This window comes from Camelus bactrianus, chromosome 4 (assembly GCF_048773025.1).
Source record: "Camelus bactrianus isolate YW-2024 breed Bactrian camel chromosome 4, ASM4877302v1, whole genome shotgun sequence".
In the NCBI taxonomy this organism is placed as follows: Eukaryota; Metazoa; Chordata; class Mammalia; order Artiodactyla; family Camelidae; genus Camelus; species Camelus bactrianus.
This window is the reverse complement of record NC_133542.1, coordinates 48,880,034-48,900,270: the sequence shown is the minus strand read 5'-3', so window position 1 is coordinate 48,900,270 and position 20,237 is coordinate 48,880,034. Positions and strand designations below refer to the sequence as shown.

At 46.9% G+C, this 20,237-nt stretch overlaps 1 protein-coding gene across 4 annotated transcripts in view; it reads left to right on the top strand.

Moving 5' to 3' along the window:
- The window catches only part of GABBR2 (gamma-aminobutyric acid type B receptor subunit 2), a 353,312-nt gene that overhangs the window by 64,379 nt on the left and 268,696 nt on the right, over positions 1-20,237 (top strand). The window lies entirely within an intron of this gene.

Sequence of the window (20,237 nt, the reverse complement as noted above, 5' to 3'; positions counted from 1 at the left end):
AGGTGTTTGGCATAAGCCATATCTGCACAATTTAGGCTCAGTGAGGCACTCTTACCAGGGGATGGCGGGAACCCTCCCCAAATCCAACTTCTTAGGTGCCAGCCAAGGGCCACCCTTGCCAGCAGGTCTTTCTAAGGACACAGTCGCCAGCTTGCTCCTCTAACCCTTTTCCGCACAGACATAGTATTTAAAGGCGGTCCTCGCTGGGCACCCTGAAGCCAGGCTGCCTGGGTTCCCATCCTGGCCTGCCATCTGCTGTGTAGGTAATCTTGGACAAGTTTAAACCTTTCTACACCTCTGTTTCCTCATCTGTAAAATGAGGATGATAGTACTTGCCTCACAGGGTTGGTTGAGGATTAGACAAGTTAGTCTGTGTAAAGCACTTCAACAGTGCCTGGCATACAGAAAGTGCTAACAGCTAAGCTGTTATTATAATAGCTTAGCTGCTATTATAATTACTATTGTGGTTGCAGTTTAAGGTTCTGTGGTGCTAAATATACATGCCTGGTTGCAGAAAAGAAGCTTCCCAAGGACCATACGCAGTGTTAAGTAGAAGTGTCCTTCCCACACCGTGCCTGGTCTGAGGCAGAGCTGGTGATCAGTGCTTTTGCATACCGAGGGGGTTTAGAGCCTTGGCGGGTGGGGAACTCAATTACTGCTGGTCTCCTGAGCACCAGGGAGTTCACGCTGGAGAACGTCTTTGGGAAGGAGATTGATGGCAGAGGGAAAGGCTGAAGGCACAGGGTCACCCTCTAGCAGTCTGACAACAGTGATGGGATGAACCAGACCCCCGTGTTCCAGCTTCTTCCCTGTGAAGTAGGAAGAGCCCTAGCCCAGCTTCTAGTTCCAGAGATGCCACCAGCTTGCTCAGTGACCTCGGGCCAGCCCCTGCCACCTTGGGGCTGAACAAGATGTTCCTCAGTCCCCCAGCTCTGACAAATTGTGCTTCTCGGGGCCTCCCTGGGGCTGAATCTGGGTTAATATGCCTGCAAGTTCCAAGGTCTCCGTGTTAGAACCCAGGGCTCCTTTTAGACTGACCCAGGCAACTCAGACACGCTTCAGTTCCCAGCCTCCTTTTCCTTATTCACAGTCTTGTCTTTTCTGCTCTTTGCTGCCCACATCTATGTCTGTAACTGTCCACTACATTTGTTTTGGAGGTCATGGTTACGACTGGGTCAGTGGCCATGTGTCTATGTCTGCCAGCAGCCAGAAACTGCAGTGCAAAAGGAAATGTGTTTGGGTGGCATCCCCACCCCTGCTTGCTCTCTAGATCCCTGCTTGTCCCGACTGACTGCCAAGTGTAGAGGTCCAGACAGGTCATGCACTCTGTCCTCCAGGTGACACCACAGCAAGGGACATAAGGCAGGCTACATCGGATGGGATTTGGGACAGAAACTCAGTTCAAGATGACTTCAGGGGAAAGAAGGAATGGATTGGGTGGGAATGGAATCATTCCAGGACTTGGTTCCTCTCTCCCCTCTCTTTTTGATTCTGTGCTGGCTACATTCTCTTGTGGCTTTTCTCCTCCTGGTGGGAAGATGGCAGTCAGCAGCTCTCAGCAACACCAACAAAAAAGCGATTCTTTTTGCTAACAAAGCAAACGGAAGTCCCCAGACTGAGCCTCGGTGGACCTGTTGGGGTCAGTGCCTATCTCTGCCCCTGTCACTGTGGCCACAGGGATACAGTTGGCTCACATGATGAGAGTGGAAGAAGAGCGCTCCCCCAAGGAAGATATGGGCTCTATTACCAGGAAGAAGAGAGCATGGATATTGAGCTCACAGTCTTGTTGGGGGAAGCAGACACAGAAACAGACATAGAAACATAAAGAGGGGCTCCAACTTAAACAAAGGCAAGATGAAGTCCCTGCTCTATTAAAATCTTTGTATCAGTGAATTTCAGAAACAAAGATAGAGGAAGGAAAGTCCACTACACAAGTGGAACGGTGATGCCTCTGTGTGTATATGTGTGTGTGTGTGTGTGTCTGTGTAGGATGGGCAGAGCATAAGGGCGGATTCCATGTAGGAAATTACCTTTCTCTATCATCACTGGCGCTGCCCCACCGTAGCCTTTGGGCACTCACCATGCCCCCCTGCAGTAATGCCCTGACCACCCCCACCTGCCAGCAGCCTGCAGCAGTGACTGGCAGGAGTAGGTTGGTGAATATCCCAGCTCCTTGCCCTCCAGAGACCCCAATGGATTGAGTCCAGTTACCCACAGCAGGAACCTGCTCAACAGAGCACCCTGATTGTTCCAGCTCTTTTTCTATTCTACTTCTGCATTTCCTTACTGGTGCTTTTTTGGAGTCACCTCACAAATAAAAATCCTCATCCCAGAGTCTGCTTCTGGAAGAAACCAGCTAAGACAGCCTGGAAGAATGAGTAAGATTTGGATGGATGGAAGCCATTAGGATGGAGGAGAGGTAGAAACAAGGTAGGAGGAAGGAATTACGTGAAAAACGTATGGAGATGAAACAGAGAGCACAGAACATAGAAGAGAGACAGTGAATTCAGTTTGGCCCAAACAGCACTTTTCAAATCTTTTTGACTGTGATCCATGGTAAGATGTGCATTTTACAGCGGGATACAGTACACTCACATCTGCACACACACACACACTCAGAGTCACGCACACGTATCTAAAATGGAGTTTCCATGAAATGAAAAATTCCTATGTGCGATGCACTTTGGTATATCATATTCTGTTCTGTTCTATGAAAAAATTCTGGTCAGGACCCGCTAGATTAATTTGATATCTCCTTCATAGAATGTGATATTCAGTTTAAAAAACACGGGGCTAGAGGGAAGGGGGTAGGGATCAGAGTAGCGGGTGATGAGGGAGAAAGTTAGGTTAGACCAGACCTCAGAGGAGCCTGAATGTCAGGCTGAAATACCTGCACTTGATTCTGGAGTCATGGGGAGTCACTGCGGGCTTCTGAGTTCAGTTCCCAGCTGAGCTTCAGGAAGCTTATTATGGCAGTGCAGGGGATGGGCTGAAGAAGCAAGGAGACCCGTGAGGAGCCTGCCTTGTGGTCCAGCTGAGACGCTTTGCTTCGGGGTCTGCCTTAGGACTAGGGCAGGGGGATGGAGAGGCGGGAGCAGATGGTGGAGGCACCCAGCCTCAGTGGCTAATTGGACAGGAAGACTGAGGAAGGCGAGAAAGAGGCCTTGGGGTCTCCAGGCAGGCTCATGGGAAGGAGGGTGGGGCCATCACCTTCCTTGGTTACTGATGAACTATTTATCAGGGCATGAAACTTTCATTAATGTTATTCCGGTCTGTGAGTCTGGAAATGTCATAAGGAACTTGTTGACTGGTCAAGCAGCTTGTACTTAATGTGTCCAGAAAGCAGAACTGTTCCCAGAGCTGTCGTAAGTGGGAAGTAGCCGTGCTGGAGGAGCCTTGCTTCTTGATGGATTTCATTCTTGCAGCTCTTCACAGCGCCCCTCTTCTCCCCTTGGGTGAGGCCCTCAGGGTCCCCCCCAGCCCCACCGCCCATCGACCTACTTACTGCACGATTCATATGGAGCCAAGCTAGGGGAGCTGTGTTCTTGCCTTTCATTCACAGAATATTTACCTGGCCAGGGGCCCACTGGACACTGAGGATGTTAATTTGGTCTCTCCCCTTAAGGGGCGCATGGTCTTGTTGGGGGAAGCAAACACAGAAACACACATAGGATCATGGTGAAAGTGGCTCCAACTGAATGAAGGCAGAATGGAGTGCCTGCTCTATTACAACTGTTGCAAAGATTTTCAGGAACAAACAGGAAGGAAGGGAAACTAACATTTTGAGCACCAATAATGTGGCAAGTGCATGCTAGTTGCTTTACTTACGTTAGATACTTCGTCTTACAGTAACTCTGTGTTTTATGGATCTGTGGATACCCCTCCAATGAAAATTACCTGTGTGTGTAGAAGTGTGGTGTGTGTGCACAGTGTGTGGTATGGCGGGGTGGTATGTATGTGCATGATGTATGTGTGTGTGTGTATGTGTGTTATATGTGGTATATATGGTATGTATGTATGATATGTGTGTATGAATGTTACAACACAGGTCCTTGGGTTCCATCTTAGACCTACTGATTCAGATTCTCTAAGTGTTTGTGTGGAGGTGGAGGGTAGAGGAGGGAAACCCAAGAAATCTGTATTTTAATAAGGTCTCCAGGCTATTCTTAGGTGTACTAAGGTATGCAAATCTCTGTGGAGATTCCTTATTTTTCCCCACTTTACAGATGGGGAAACTGAGGCTCCAAAAGTTTTAGGAACTCAGCCAAGCTCAGCCTGTTAATATCTTACCCCAAATCCCGTGTGTGAGACTTACTGATCTGCTAGTGGTTCCCTCAGGCACCCTGCCCCGTTTCAGAACCTGTAAGCCTCCCACCTTGCATAGCCTGCGTATCACCCACTCTGCACAGGTGGGCTCTCTTTCAGGAAGTCTTCCAGGATGCCTGCCTGCTGTCCTTCTTCTCCAGTGGATTAGACTTCTCCCTGCTCTGGACTCCCAAAGCACAATTTGCCCCAAGTCTAGACCAATCCTTGTCTGTGGCCCCTGCCCCATTAAAGCATCTCTCACATTCCCTGTATCAGGACCATATCTGGAACATGGTAGGACTGTTCTGTCTGTGGTCCCTCAGCATCACTCAGGGAGAGACAGATTCTGACTCGCAGCAAAGGGAGCATCAGGTTGATTTCATGGAGGTAGGGGAAGTATTTGAGCTGAGCCTTGTAGAATAAGGGGAAAACAAGGGCAGTCTGCCCCTTCATGCTGTGAGCAGGTTTACTGAGTGTTGAGTAGTTGGCAGCTAAGTGTAGACAGCAGGGCAAGCTGCAGAGTGTCCGTGACTAATAGTGTCTGTGATTCCATCCCTAGGCTTGGATGAGGTTAGGTGATTAAATTCAGTTCAGCACCCATTACTTGGGTGCCCAGTGGATGCTGGAGCTACAGCAGATCCAAAGGTGAAGTAGGGCCTGGTTCTGACTTCAGCAGCTGTTTAGAGGAAATTACTATCAAGTTGTTGAAATGTTTTATATATCTTTGGTTGTTTTTTTTTAAAGGTTCAAAACTTAAAAATTATTCAAGTAAAATAGAAATCTTAAATGTTGAGACTGGTGGAATTTAGCCAAGACTCCCTTTTAAATTCAAGTGAAGTGATCACAAGGAAAAGAGGTAAAAATTGAGGGAGCCTCAGAGCCAGTTCCAGGTTATAGAAGAGGCCTGTCCTGAGGCCACCACAGTGCCACTCTTTCTGGTTAGGAGAGAGGATCTGCATGGCCAGAAGCACCTGGTTTTCCCCTAGGCCGGGCAGGGGAGGTCCCGGGTCAGCAGGGCACTTCCAAAAGGAAAGGTAGTTTATAAAGGAACCACTGGAACCTTTAGAGGGAGCAGCTGCCATTGGAGATGCTGGCACCATATGTGGCCAGCTGGATCTCCAGCACGGGCTCCTGGGTCGGGGGAGAGGGCAATTATGAGGTTCTTTCAGAAATAGAGTGTGGAAAACCAGGATTTTCTAGACGCATCATAAATGGGTCTTATATCTGAAATTTTTTTCTTTGCATATGCATGTGTGAGAGGGATGGTTGATGACTAGATATGAGGCTGAAATTTATACTAGGTTAATTAAGTTGTATTTGTAGGAAAATTGTGTCACTGCAAGGTATGCTGTTTCTCCTCTTCCAAGGGTAGGGGGTGGGGTGGCGCTGTCCTGTCCACCCCCAGGCAATGCCAGTCTCCTGGCAGCTGCCATCTTCATGGTATGGTGGTCTGGGTCACACTAGATGTGCAACGCAGCAGCAGGTATCAGAACACACAATGGATACTTTGGGTGAATACGACCTGTTTCTATCATGATTGCTGGATGTCTGGGAGTGAGAGGTCCTGCTGGGGAGGACACTGTCTTGAGGCATCTTAGGCATAAAGCTTCTGGCAGTCTCCATTGCTGTGCCCTGGGCAGAACCCCCTACTCAGCTGCCCATGAGCCATCACAGACTCTTCTGGAAGGAAGAAAGGAAGTACAGGGCAAAAGGAGAGGAAGAACTAGCCCTGGATGGGGAATGGGGCCGTGGTTCCAGCCCCATCCCCACCAGCCTCTCTGTTGCCCTGGACAAGTCACTTCCCCTCTCTAGGTCTCCTTCTCCAACTTGAACCTGGTGGGTTTGAACTAGATTATCTGCAAGTATGCTTCCAGCTCAGATATTTTGAGTCTGTGATTAGAATTGGACTCTAAGCATTTCTCATTAATCTAGAACACCCTTTGGGTAACTCTGTAGAGTTATTATGTGCTTTGTTCTGGGTCTCTTTCCAGGTCTTTTCATCTCTTTGTTCCCATTTTGTACTCCTATTTTTAGCTCCTCTTTTTCCTCACCACCCTTCTTCTTAAAAGATTTGGGAGACAGACAGACTTGGGTTTGAATCCAGGCTGTACCACTTCTGTTTGTGTGATTCCAGGCAAATTATTAATAGCTTATCTAAGCCTGAGTTTACTCACATGTCAGACAGGAATAATATCTATTCTCTGGTTGTTATGTTATTAAATGACACACTCAGGTATATGAGCAAGTGTTCTCTGGCATATATATCTATGTGCCAAATTTCTATTACAGCCGACGCAAATTACCACAAATTGAGTGGCTTATAACAGCACAGATTTATTATCTCACAGTTCTGGATGTCAGAAGTCCAACGTGGGTCTCCATGGGATAAAATCAAGATGTCAGCAGGACTGCGTTCAGGAGGCTAAAGAGGAGAATCTGTTTTCTTGCCTCGTGGAGCCTGCCTGCTCTCCTTGGCTTGTGGTCCCCTATGGCTTCCTAAGGCCTTGATGGCCACTCGAGTCTTCTCACACTGCCTCCCTCTGACATTCACTTTTCTGCCTCTTGCTCCCACTTTAAGGATCCTTAAATTCCACCCAGATAATCCAGGATAATCTCCCTATTTTAAGGCCAGCTAATTAGCAATTGAATTTCATCTGTGGCCTGATTCTCCTTTGCCATGTAACCTGCATATTCAGAGTCTGGAGATTAGAATGTGGACATACTTTGGGGGCCATTATTTCTGCTGACCACAGTAAGCCTTCAATAAATAGCCCTGTTCATGAATGTTATTACTCTCGCCTTTCTCTGGGGAAGCAGAAGTGAGGGGTCACCAGAAAAGTGGAGGGAAAGGTTCTCAAAGAAGCCAGATGCACTTCGCTTTCCACATGCAGTGTGCAGAGCCAGGACCTCATTCCTGGGTGGGGGTTTTGCCTTTTTACCAGGCTGCCTGTGGCGGAAGGTTAGACTTACTGAGTCAGTGCAGAGGCCTGGAGCTTAGAGGACTTGGCACTGGAGGAAAATTTTAGTTCAGCAGTGTCTGATGGAAGTTGTTAAATGGTCAGAGCTCTTCAAAATTGGGATGGGTCACCCTTGAAGGAAAGGAGCTCCTTGTCCTTGGAGGTGTGTAAGCAGAGACCAGGTGAGCTAGATCAGTGTTTCCAAACATCTCTCACCACCAGATTCCGGACCTCATCCCTGACCCATTGGACCAGAGTCTCCAGTGGAGGGCCTGGGACTCTGTATTTTTGAGCAACTTGGAGCTAGGTACTTGAAGGAGACAATGGCTCAAAGGTTCTTCCTACCTCTGAGATGCTTTGCTCCAGAAATTTTTTTTTGTTTCCAAAATTCTTTTTTGCTTTACAAAAACGAAATGAAATATCTGTTTAAATCCCTGTCACTCCTTTGTGAGGGACTGACTTCCCTCCAAGGGCATGCTTCGGTTTCCTGAGAGATCTTGAGGCTGAACCTTGTGCTCACCCTGACACGATCTGAGGACCTCCCTTTACAAGTAACAGGTGACTCTGAGGGTTGGGGAGAGAGTTGGGCAGCCCCACAATTCATTCCTTTGCCCACAGAGGTAATTTCTGATAAATTCTTGGCCTTTTATTTTCACCAAGTACCTTGATGGAGAATTTCCCCAGTGAATTTTCATATGAACTTAAATTGCCGGTATTTCTGGCATAACCTAATATGTTGTCATGCCACCCACATCGTTTTTCATAACGAAGAAAGGTGAGGAGCACAAGACTGCTTCCTTGGTGAGGTTTGCCGTCTTCTGCCTTGGAATTATTGCTGGAGCATATTTATGATGCAGAAACCCAGGCTCCACTCCAACTCATGGAATCAGAATAGGGGGTATGGCGGGGTGTGCAAGGGAGTTGGGATGCTAGGGGCACAGTGAGGGGAGGCTGAGGTCTGCACATTAAGCACACTGCACAGGTGATTTCTAAACTCTGAGAAGCACCATAAATGCTCAGTTTCATGGGGAAAAAACAGCTAAAGAGAGGACACCTTTACCCAGTCTATAAGGCCATCTTTTACTTCATCTTCTACTCTCATCTCTTCCTCTTGCAAATACACTTGTACCCCCCGTATTCCAGCCACACTAAATTTGTCTTCATTTCCCGAATATGGCCTGAAGGTTCACATCGCCTTGCCTTTGCTTAGGCAGTTCCTTCTGCCTGATCTGTCCCTTTTATTTTGATTGTCACATCTGACTTAGAGGCTCAACCTACAGATGCCTCCTTCTGGAAGCCTGCTCTGATTTCACCTCAGGAGGCAGTCACACCTCTTGCCTTTGTGTGTGCCTTTCCCTTTGTTTGAGCTAGAGCGTGATAGTTAAATGAGTTGTATTGAGAGTTCCAGGTAGTATTTCTGGCTCTGTCTCCCACACTGTTGTTCTGGATGTTAACTGGATGGCACTTACTCTCACCTTGGCCTCCTTACCTCTCCCAATCCCAGCCTCTGACACGTAGGGGTCACTCTTTAGATGTGTGTGGAATGAAGGGACCACTATGCCAGTTGTCCCCTCCTAAACTTTGCCTGGTGTGCCCTCCCAGCTTCAGTGGCTGTCCCAAAATGCCCTGTGGTTGCTAGAAGCTCTGAACGTGCCAGTTCTGTGAATCCCTGATGAAAATAGACAGAGCAGTATGCTAATCAGGGAAAGATTGTCTTTATAGAGTACAGCTGATAAGGTAATTTGCATATTCTAGTTCATTGTTGTATTTCGAGTAAGTTACATTATTCCTTAAAGGAACTGGGGCCGAATAGCCTGCAGGAAGATGTAGCAGGAGATGTGCTGTCAGGAGCAGGCTGGGTCCCAGAGAACAAAATTAGACTGAAAGCTGGGGGATCACAGGGAGGCAGATGTCTTAGGTTGGTAATAGGTAGGGCTTTGACTGTCAGAGCTGCCAGAAATGAAGGGGTTTGACTGTCAGGCTTCCTCTTGAGGTGATAAGTTCCCTGTCACTGGGGTTGTTCAAGGAGAAGCTGAATGAGCTATTGCCTAAAAGGTTTGATAGCTGATAAGAGGCGTGGCTCCCATGCACTACAACGCCAAGGGTCACTGATTCTCTGGTTGTGTGTTCTTTCTTCCAACTCTCTGATGTCTACACTTTTGATGGGCATTGAATTAATAGTTGTTTATTCTTTATTTTAACTAATAATAGTTTATTAGTTTTCTAAGGTGCTATAATAAATAATCACAAACTGGGTGGTTTTAAACAACAGAAATTTGTTGTTTCACAGTTCCAGAGGCTAGAAGCCCAAAATTAAGTTGTCAGCAGGGCCACACTCTCCCTGAAGTCTCTAGGGGAAGTTCCTTCCTTGCGTCGTCTTATGGTTCCTGGTGTCTTTGGCCTGTGGCGGCATCACTCCAATCCCTGCCTCCGTCTTCACATGGCCTTCTTCCTTCTGTGTCTCTCTTCATCTTCTCTTCTAATAGGGACACCAGCCAGTGGATTTGGAGCCTGCCCTAAACCCAGGATGATTTCATCTCAAGATCCTTAATTAATTACATTGGCAAAGACCCGATTTCCAATAAGGTCACATTCTGAATTTCCAGGTAGACATGAATTTGGAGGGGAACACTACTCAACCCACTAAAAATAAGTATAAAACATCTCACCAGGGCAGCGTGCTCACCATCTAAGGCTCTGCCCTAGGAAGTTCCATATTGTTGTAGGCCTCTTAGAGTATGGACTGAAGTAGTGGGAATGATATTCTATCCAGGGCCCAAATCAAGGAAGCTAGCTGGGAGGTGAGCTGAGGCCTTTGCCCATCCCCTGAGCAGCCCTGAGATCTTCTGCAGACTTGTGCACGATGACAGGTTTCCCCCTAGAGCCCCCACGGCCTCATATGGCAGCTATGAAAATGCACCTCTGCCATCCCCACCAGTGGCAAGTGTAACTGACCACACTCCAGGTGCTGCCATCTGAAACCCATCACTGCTTTTGTGCTGAGGCCAGGCTTCCCATGGACTGCTCCCAGCCAGTGATGAGCTGAGTGGAGACACTAGGACATTAGAACACAACAGAACAGGCCCAGGTGTGGGAGACGTGAGACTCCTCTGATGACACTGGGTTCAAGGACTACCCATTGACCCTTGCCGAGCACCCCTAGAACTGCACTGCAGTCCAAGGCTTTTCCACCGACCACCCCTCCCCGCTGCCCTCTGTCAGATCCAAGTTGTGGTCTGATCCTCTCCCGTCCCCTTTGGCTCCTGGCCCATTTTCTCTCACAGGCGTTTCCCCTGTTAATCTCTTGTACATCAAACCCTGTCCTAGCCTCTGCTTCTCGGAGGAACTGGACTGACATGGGATGGATGTTGGAGAAGCATTCTTGCTGGTTCTGCAGTTGCCCACGGCAGTGACCAGACCAACAGCTCGCCCTTTCCCACTGTTTCTTCTTTCTTATCCCACCTCCCTGCTTCCTTGCTGGATGACCTCTCTGCCCTCCAGCAAGCTCTGCTCTCGGGGAAACCCACACAAATGCAAGATGCTACATATTAGGAGTAACCCTAGATTTCTCACAAGTTATTCTCTGTTTCAAATACAGAATCATACAGGTTAGGCCTGAGCACAGCCTTCTGTTACAGATGGGACGGTATTGGCCCAGGGGAGACTCAGTCGCCCCTCAGTGAGGGGAAGGGTTGCTTGTCCTCGATTTTCCTATTTTCTTTGTCTTGCATGATTCTAGATGCCCCTCTTGCTTCTATTCCCCTTCATTGTGTGGCTTCCAACGTGCCTCTCTTTTCCATGACCTGCTTCTCCCCCGTCCCCAGGCATCACCTTGGGAAGACCCCCTCCCCTGCTGTTCCCCTAAACAAATCCATTCCCTGCAGTAGGTGTTCGAAACCATTGGTATTTATTTCCAGGGTTTTCTTACTTTTGTGGGCTTTCTTTTTCTAGGGTGATTTTAGATCAGCTTTCCACCTGCCATCAGCTCCTCTCTCCTCTAACAGTTTTCCCCAAACTGCCCTGCTCAGCACTTGCTCTCACTAAGATTTTGAATTTATTTTTCTACTTTCAGGTAAATTGAGGCTTGAGGGGTCTGCATCTTCTGTTTTATGGTAGATGTGCTTTTTATTTATTCTTTTCCTTACTGTTACTTGGAGGCAATATCAGGAGTTTTGCACTTAAATGGCCACCATTACCTCAGCCCCCACTCCCGGAACTCTCCTGTGCCCCTGATGTTTTTGCTGCCTTTCTGAGGTCTCGTGACAGTGGTGTCGTGGAGCCAGCTTGTACTGGCTCACGAGAGCTGATGTTAACTTCTCAGGAGTTTTTGAAGCTGACTGACTTCACGTTAGTAGCTTGAAATTGGCGATGATGGGAGTCTTCATACCATGGAAATTGGCCACCACTACAAACCAGACCTTCCCCTTCCCCCTGGTGTTTATTAAACACTGACCAGCACACTACTGACGGCTTACAGTTATGCTTCTCCAGCAGCCTGTGCACTTTCTGAGGCTGTCCTGAGTGCACTGCATCCCTTGGCACATAGAGGCCCCAGTGGGTGTTGAGTGAATGAGTGATACCTACTGAGTATTCCAGGTGCTTACCACTCTGTGCAAACCATCCCAAACTTGGTGGTGAAGCAGCCACTATTCCACTATTTTATTATGCTCAAGGGTCCTGTGGGTCAGGAAATCAGGCCACAGCAGGAATGGCTTGTCCTATCCTATGACTGGGAAGACTTGATGCCTAAACTTAGCTGAGACTGTAGACCAGAGACCCTACACACAGCCTCTCCACCTGGTTTTGGCTTCTCACAGAAAGTGGCTGGGTTTTAAGACAGAGCATACTGTGACTGCCAAAAAGAAGTTCTTGGACTGCATGTTTCAGGAGAGCCAGGTAATGGTTGCATGGCCTTTATGACCCAGTCTTAGAGGTAACATAGTATCACTGTCACTATACTTTATTGATTAGAGGAGTCACAAGTCTCTCAGATCCAAGACGGTGGGGCATAGACCCTTCCCCTAAGGGGAGATGTATCTTAAGAGCTTTTGTGACACATTTTTAAATGGCCACACTGACTAAGACAAGGAGGTACATTTATTGAGCACCTGCTATGTGCCAGATGCTTTATGTACATCATCTCTATTTCTTCACAACTATAATGTTATAATTTCCATTTTGCAGATAAAGAAATAGGCTTAGAGAGGTTAAGGAGCTTGTGTAAGGTCACACAGCCATAAATCATTATGACCCTTCTACTAGGACTTAACTTAAGTTCATTTGTGGAGTACAATGTGAATTTTGTTAGGCTTGGGGAGACAAGGGTACATAAGACCCAACCTTGCTTAGAGAGCACAAAACAAACTCAGTCTGGCATACATTCATCCCCATGGCATTTTAGCATCCAGCCAACTATGGTTGGGTATGAGCAGTGCTTCACTGTGCCTAAAAGTCAGTCAAGACCACGTGTGCAGGAAGTGCTGAGTAATTGCTCTTGTCCAGGCTAATTCAGCTTCAGAACCTCAAGACTGAAGTCAGTAGTGTGGAGTACTTCAAATTAGCTGTAAAATTTCAATCCAATTGCTAAACTGCCTAAATTATCAAGTTTGCTCATTGCTAGTTGAATGCATGTATAATTAATTTTTTCTAAAGTCTGGACTAAAAGCTGCTGAAATCAGATCTTTTTTCTTGAATTAGATTCAAATGTCACAGGGATGTCTTTGGTTTTATGATGTAACCCAAAGCAGCACACAAGTTTAAAGAATTTTTAGTTGAGCTCTATATTGGGGAGGGAGATAAGTTAGAGGGCCCAATATTTGTAAAATTAAAATTACATTCTTACTGATTGAGTGTGTCTCCATTGATGACAAATATGAATCAGAGTATTGCCATAACTTTTATTATCAGGATTGATAACTCACATTTGCTAAAATCTTTTAGAGTGTTAGCTCCATGGGGTCAGGGATATCTGTCTATCCCCAGTGTACAGGATAAGTAGTTACTGGCACAGAGTGGACACTTAATAAATATTTGTTGAATTAGCTAATTGATCACAGCCATATCCTTATAGAATAGAAACTTTCATTATCATTACATTTCATTTCATTTTACTAATGAGGAGGCTGAGTCTTAGAAAGGTAAATTGTCTTTTCTAGGGTCACACAGGCAGGAAGTGAGTCAAGGCCTGGATCCAAATTTTTGGACTCCTTACCCTTACCCTGTAGTTCTTTTTTCCTAAGTGTGTAAACACACCACAGAAGTTTTCAAGAGGTGTTTGTGAATTGCATATCCACTCAATTTGATTTTGATGACTATCATTGATGGTTTTTATATTAACATAGTATTTAATAATGGTTTACATACCCTATAGCAGTGCTGAACAATAGAGCTTTCTCTGATGATGGAACTGTTGTATATCTGCAGTATTTAATGTGGTAGCCACTAACCACATATGGCTAGTGACTATTTGAAAAAGAAGTGAGAACTTCCTTTTTTTCCCCCCACAAAGAGAGACTTGAGGCCCACGAGGGAAAAAGGCTTCCCAGGGGCTTGCTGTGATTTCAGCGTAGACATGGGCTAGGACCCCAACGTCCTGCTTCCTTCACTGGCTCTTTCCCTTTATCATGTGGTCCTAGCTGGCTGGAAAATCTAGTTTCACGAATTCCCAGTAGTCTCCCAGCTTCCCCAACAAATTCCTTTTGCTTCTCTTTTCTCCTTCTGCTGTCTGTGTTTTGATCATTTCTCTGATCCTGTTGCTGCTGAGTTAAAGAAATGAAACATGAAAGGAAGTGGAAACCAAGTCTGTCCTACCCTGGTTGGTCACTGGGCCTCTAATCACACTCCTGCAATCCCCAGTGCTCATTACCTGTTGCCCGATTTCCAGGGTGTCTGGATGCTCTTGGCTGCCAGTAATAAAAAAGCCACTCAGAGTGACATAAACTATAAGGAAGCCCGTAGGCTCACAATGAGAGGTCCAGAGTAGGTGGGTATTCGGGGTCAACTCAATCCTGTAACAGAGCCAACTTATCTATAAGGTACAGTAGGCACAATCCATGGTAACTTTAATGCCCACAAAAATGCTTTAATATTTTTAAAATAAGAAGACAAGAACTTTGAAGTTGGAGAAAATGTGTTGATACATGATTTTAATAATTCATCTTTATACCAGTGCAGTCATAAAATGTAATTTTTAGTACAAACATTCATATTTATTTGTTTGTTTATTGAGGAAGGGGCCTAGGAAGGCAAAAATACCTAGGCCCTCTCAAGTCATAGTGGGGTTTTGTCCTAGGAAAAAAAACTCCAGGGAACTTTTCTCATCGTTCACAGGCCAAAATTTTCCAAGAACATTCCTTCAGGGAGCCGTGTATTCTAACAGCTGCAGCAATCAAGATCAAGGAAAAGGGGCTTAGACTCACGGGCCAGGACCCCACAGAGAGCGTGGCTGCTACACGATGGGGAGGGCTGAGCCCAGAAGAAAATCAAGGTCTGTCGGGGAGAGAAAGGTGAAGGCTACTTAGGAAACTCCCAGTATCCACTATGTCCACTTAAAGAAGTCGGTGAGCAGAGGATATCAAGATGTTAGAGGTATGAGGAAAACGATGGCCCCTGCTTTCAGGTTTGGTTTATATGATCTAGTCCCAAGGAGGAGAAGATGGCCTGTGATTTAAGGAGCTCCTCGTGATAAGTGTGCTTCTTCAGCTTAATGATTAGAATCAGCTTGGGTTTGATTAAGAGCAGGAAGAAATTCTAGGCTCGTCATCTGAACATTTCCAGTCTTTTCTGTGAAAATTTTATGATTCTTTAGTAAAACAATAGCATAAACCTGAATATCCTGTTTTCTCTTTATAAATAAGGGCACATATAATTTTGAAGCATATTTGAAAAAGTGTAAATATCAAGCACAAATGAATTGCCTCACTCATTAAACCTTAGCTCAGTCTGTGCTTAGATGAACGCTAATGTTTAGTACCAGGTGTGTATAGGAAAGATCCCTTTCCTTACCCAGAATTGGTGATTAACTCTTAGTTTTGACTCAGCTTTAAATCTGGCAGTCAATTTACAGTGCTGGGAGGGGAGAAGGGCCCAGCCCTGCCCTTACATCTGTGTGTGTTCTCCTGTGCAGCACGGAGGAGGCTGGGGGAGCTGCAGGTAAGAGAAGTTGGCTGGTGGGGAACCCACACTCTGTCATGCAGCAAACCCTTGCCCTTTCCTCTTAGGGAAAAGTATCTTGAGTAGTAGTTGGCAGGAGGTGTTGGAGGCAGGGTCGTGTGTGAAGGCAAGTTCCATTTTCAGGGCGGTTTGGATCACACAGAGCAGAGAGCGAGGTGTGATTGCTGGGATAAAAAGTCAAGTACGGTGGCGTAGCTAATAGAAAAGCTTTGAAATAGCATTACATGTACTTTTTATATAAAGGGGAGAGAAAGAAAAGGTGTTACCACCTAAAGTGGGCAATTTCACAGAAAGCTCAAGTGTTTCTCAGCCAAGAGGTGCCCCGGAGCTGGTCAAACCCCAACAAATGCCCAGAGAAGGCACTGGCCTTAGCAAGTGCAATTCAGGGGGAGTTATGGCCAGCAGGCAGCCCAGGTAATTAGCTCCCCTTCCTTTGAAAATTTATTTGTGTATCTCTTTATAACATGTGGCTTTAGGACACCCGGGTAGTAGCAAAAGTCCTACTTTGAAGTCAGCCCAGGCTTCTAGTTCTTTCTTCTTTCAAGCTTTCCTGGTCTTCAACCTCCTCATCTGTAAAATCGGGCTAAAATTAAAAGGTTATTCTTGGGTCCAAGTGGGATCATTTGAAACACATGTAAGTCATTATTCTTGTATCTCACATCTTGTAACTTTTCAAAGCGTCTGTTCTGATTGCTGTTTGTTAATGGTGCTAAAGGAAAGCTACATTTTTCTAAAATTCTCTGTGTTTGAGAATCATCCTTATCTGATTAAAAGCCATTTGGCTATAACCCACGAATACAAAAAGTTTTAAAACAGTTTTCCAGCAGAAGGTCCATCTGCCGATGCCCAACTTCAGGCCCAATTGAACAGGCCAATTTAATTCTCCAGGCTCTGACTGAAGAGCTGTGTGACCTTGGGCAAGTTAACTTCTCATCTGTAAAATCAGTTTTTCCCTTGGTAAAATAGAGGGGCTGAGCCAAATGGTCTTGGAGGTCCCTTCCGGCTCGTTTGGTTTGTGATTTCGTGGTTTACTGAACCTCAGGTTGGGGTGCTGCTGAGAGCCTCAGAAACTGAGGAGAATGGCCATGGGAATTCACAGAGCATCAGCCAGTGCACGCATCCCCTTTAAAATGCCCTGGATGGTGCTCACCTGTCACCTGCCCTGTGTGGACGCTTCCATGTGACAGGGAGGGCACTGCTTCACGAAACAGCTTTCCCCAGTTCAGCTGCTCTAGTTGTTAGTCAGGTATTCGTAATGAGAGTAACAGACCCACAGGTGGGCACAGTTTACAAAGGCTTCTGGAATGCAGTATTCTACCTGATTGTTCCAGATGATTCCTGCAATAGCCAGAACAATGGACAAGAGATTGGGGAATAACTTATCCCAGCACTGTCTCACTCACAGCACCTAAACCCTTGACCTGGCAGCCTGTTTCTTGGGTGCATTTTGACTGCTCTTCCCAGTTTGCCCCTTGAGGTCCCAGAGGCAGGCTTTGGGTGGTCCGGGCATCCTTCCAGAGGAGGGGAGAGGCGCCCGAGGGAGATGACGTGGCCCATCACAGCTTGTTGGCTGCTTGGCCTCCAATCTCAGTAGCTTATATTCAAGGAGGAAGCCCAGGAACCAACGTGGTCTCAGAGCATCATGGGAAAAGCTGAAATCGGGGCCACTGTGCCAGACTGGCCTTTCAGGGGCTGAGGCTAACCTACCTCAGGAAGCCAGATCCCACATCCTTTCAACTCAGCTGTCACATCTTGTTCAAGAAAGGGGATTTCAAACCGAGGTGTGTTCATGTTCCAGGTTCTCCTTATTCCCAAGGCAAGATGATCTCAGTGGTATCTTAAAATTCGTTTCCTTGTAACTTCTCTGCTAGCTCAGTTCTCCAGAAGAATCCAGAAAAGTTCCAGTCAGAGGCAAAAATGCATGACTATTGACTGACTGAATGCTTGTTTCTCTTCCCCCAAAGAGAAAGCATTTTAGGTCACTTCACAATGGGTGGAACAGAGTAGGCAACTTTATACAAGCAACATGCAAACTGGACTAAAGGTCCTCATGCTTAGTGTTTCTTCAGATAAAAATAACAAGTAATTGTCTAGAACTTACAATGACTGAGACCTTTTTAAGTACAGGTATTTACATTTAACTCAAACCTCATAATCCTAAGAGGTAAGTACTATTGCCCCTATTGTACAGCTAGCGAAATGGAGACACAGAGCGGTTAAGTAACTTGTCCAAGATAACTCAGGTAGCAAGTAGAACAGGATTTGAACCCAGGCTCTTAACTACTTCATGGAGATTTCACCTTAAGCTAAACCAGAAGTCACTTCCATATCCTTGTTTAAAAAAAGATAACAGCTTTTTATTGCAGATATAATTCACATACCATACAATTCACCCCTTTAAAGTATGTAATTCAATGATTATTGGCATATTCACAGGGTTGTATAACCGTTACCATCATTGATCTAAGAACATTTTCATCACCCTAAAAAGAAGCCCTGTAGCCATTAGCAATCACTTCCCGTTTACCCCCAATTCCCCCGTCCCTGTCCCTGTCATCTGCTTTCCATCTGTATGGATTGCCTATTCTGGGCATTCTCTACAGATGGAATTACACAGTACATGGTCTGTTAGACCTGGTTCTTGCACTTAGCATTGCATTTTCCAGGTTCATTTCCAGAGCTTGGCCAGGCTGCTCCCACTACCTGTGGTGGCCCTGCCCTGGCAAGATGATTGGCAGGATGCTCCCTCCACTGCCCTCTCTGAGCTCTGGCTTCCCTAGTGATGGCACCTCCCTGCTCAGGTGTGGGAGGAAGGTGGATTTGGTGTGACTCCATTGCTCTACATACTTTGTGCTCTTTGGCAAGCCACTGAAACCCTCTGAGCCATAGTTTCTTCATCTGTGAAATGGGCGTAAATTAGTCTCTGCTTTTTGAGGTTGCTGTGAGGATTAAAGGAGATAGTTGCATACATGCATTTCACCAGACTGTGACCGGCCATGGGGCCAGCAGAATATGGATCCAGTTGGTCTTGGGCCTGTCTTAGAAATTCAGAGAAACCTCTGAGCTGGTAACTGTGTATGAGTCATCGTGTAGATCATTCCAGTATGTGGGGCGGTCACCCTGTTATCTCATTTGATTCTCAGCAAACTGGTGAGGGGGGCATCATGTCCACCCTCAGAGAAAGACCCAGGATATTCCCCAAGACCCCCCAGAGGAAGTGGCAGGGACAGTTCCTTGCCAAGCCTGTGTTCTCTCTGCCTCATGATCTCCCAGCAGGGCTCCTCCGGGTTTTGGGCCGTGTGGGATCTGAGGACAATGATCCATTGGCAGGAGGAGAGGGAACCACAGGAGGTGGTATGGGCACTGGGGGAAGTGTCTCCTGACAATCTAGAGCACTGATGTTGACGGTCTGGGGTTTCCTTGCTTGAGGAGGTGAGTGGGGATGAATGTGGGGTGGGTGCAGGGAGAGGTGGGTATGCAACGTGGCAACGGGGGTGCAGGCTAGAATTCAGCCTCCTCTGCAGAGACCTCAGCTGTGACCTTTATATGTAGCCCAGCAGCGTGTGCTGGCCCAGGTGTAGGTCCCCAACATGTCCTGGTTCCAGGAAGGACAGTGCTTCCTGGCCAGAGGCAGACAGCAAGGCGTCAAGAGGCTAGGGAGAGGGCTTCTGAGGCGTGCACTAGCCAGGCAAGGAGGGAGGGGTTGCATGTTGCAGAAAACCCTGCAGAACATCATGCTGATTCCTTCTCTCTCATCCTCCCAATGCTCATGGGAGAACTGAGGTTCAGGGGGAGAATGGTCCTTGTCGAGTTCCCATCATAAATCAGAGTAAGCTGCTTTCCTGTCTGCCCTTGGCTTGCGCTGGCTATTCACTCTCTGTGCGTTTGCCATGGCCCTCCTGTCCCGGCTTGGGCATTCTTGCTGTCTACTTTCGTGCTTCTGCGGCTGCCCAGCAGCTCCTCACTGCTGCCTTTCCCTGCCCCCAGCCCAGCGACACTCTCACTCCCCACTCTGCCTCCCACCCTGACTCTGTCTTAGTTGCAACCACCCACCCACCTTTTGTTTAACTTCTCATTTCTTTTCTCCTAGAAGACAGTATTTGAACAATTAGGATAATTGAAGTTTTTCTCTCCCACAGTTCTGGCCAAAACATATCAACCTTTCATGGAATTGGGGTGGGACACCCCAGCATCCCAGTGGGGTCAGGTTCAGGTTCCCTCTGGACTACTACAGGCTGAGACAGTCAAGGTCAAGGTTTCTTTTACTTCTCTTGCTCCTTGCGGTGAGCACATTTCTCCTGAAACCTGTAGGCACCCACCTTCCTGCTGCCAGCCCGTCTGTCCTTCACGCACATCCATGCTGTTTGGAGGCGAGGCCACACCCTATGGGGCTCCCCACTGCCCTTGGGAGAAGGTCCAGCTCCTTCACAGCTCACAGGGCTTCAGCCATCTCACTGCCCTCTGCGCCTGCTTCAGCTCTTGCCATTCCCCATCTTCCTTGACTCTCAGGACACATAGTTACTTGCAGATCTATGCACCAGCCCTGCTATCTCACAGAGCAGAGGAAAGGTGTGGCCTCTGCAGTCAGACTGTGCCTTTGAATCCTGCCTCAGCCCCCTTCCCCCTGAGGCCTGGGAAGATACAGAACCACTCAGGGCCTCAGGGTTCCCATCTGAAAACTGCATAAGAAGAGGACTGTAGTAGGCAGAATCATGGACCTATTAGGTGTCCACATCCTAATCCCAGACCTGGGAGTATGTTACCTTACATAGCAAAAGGGATTTGACAGATGTAAGTAAATTA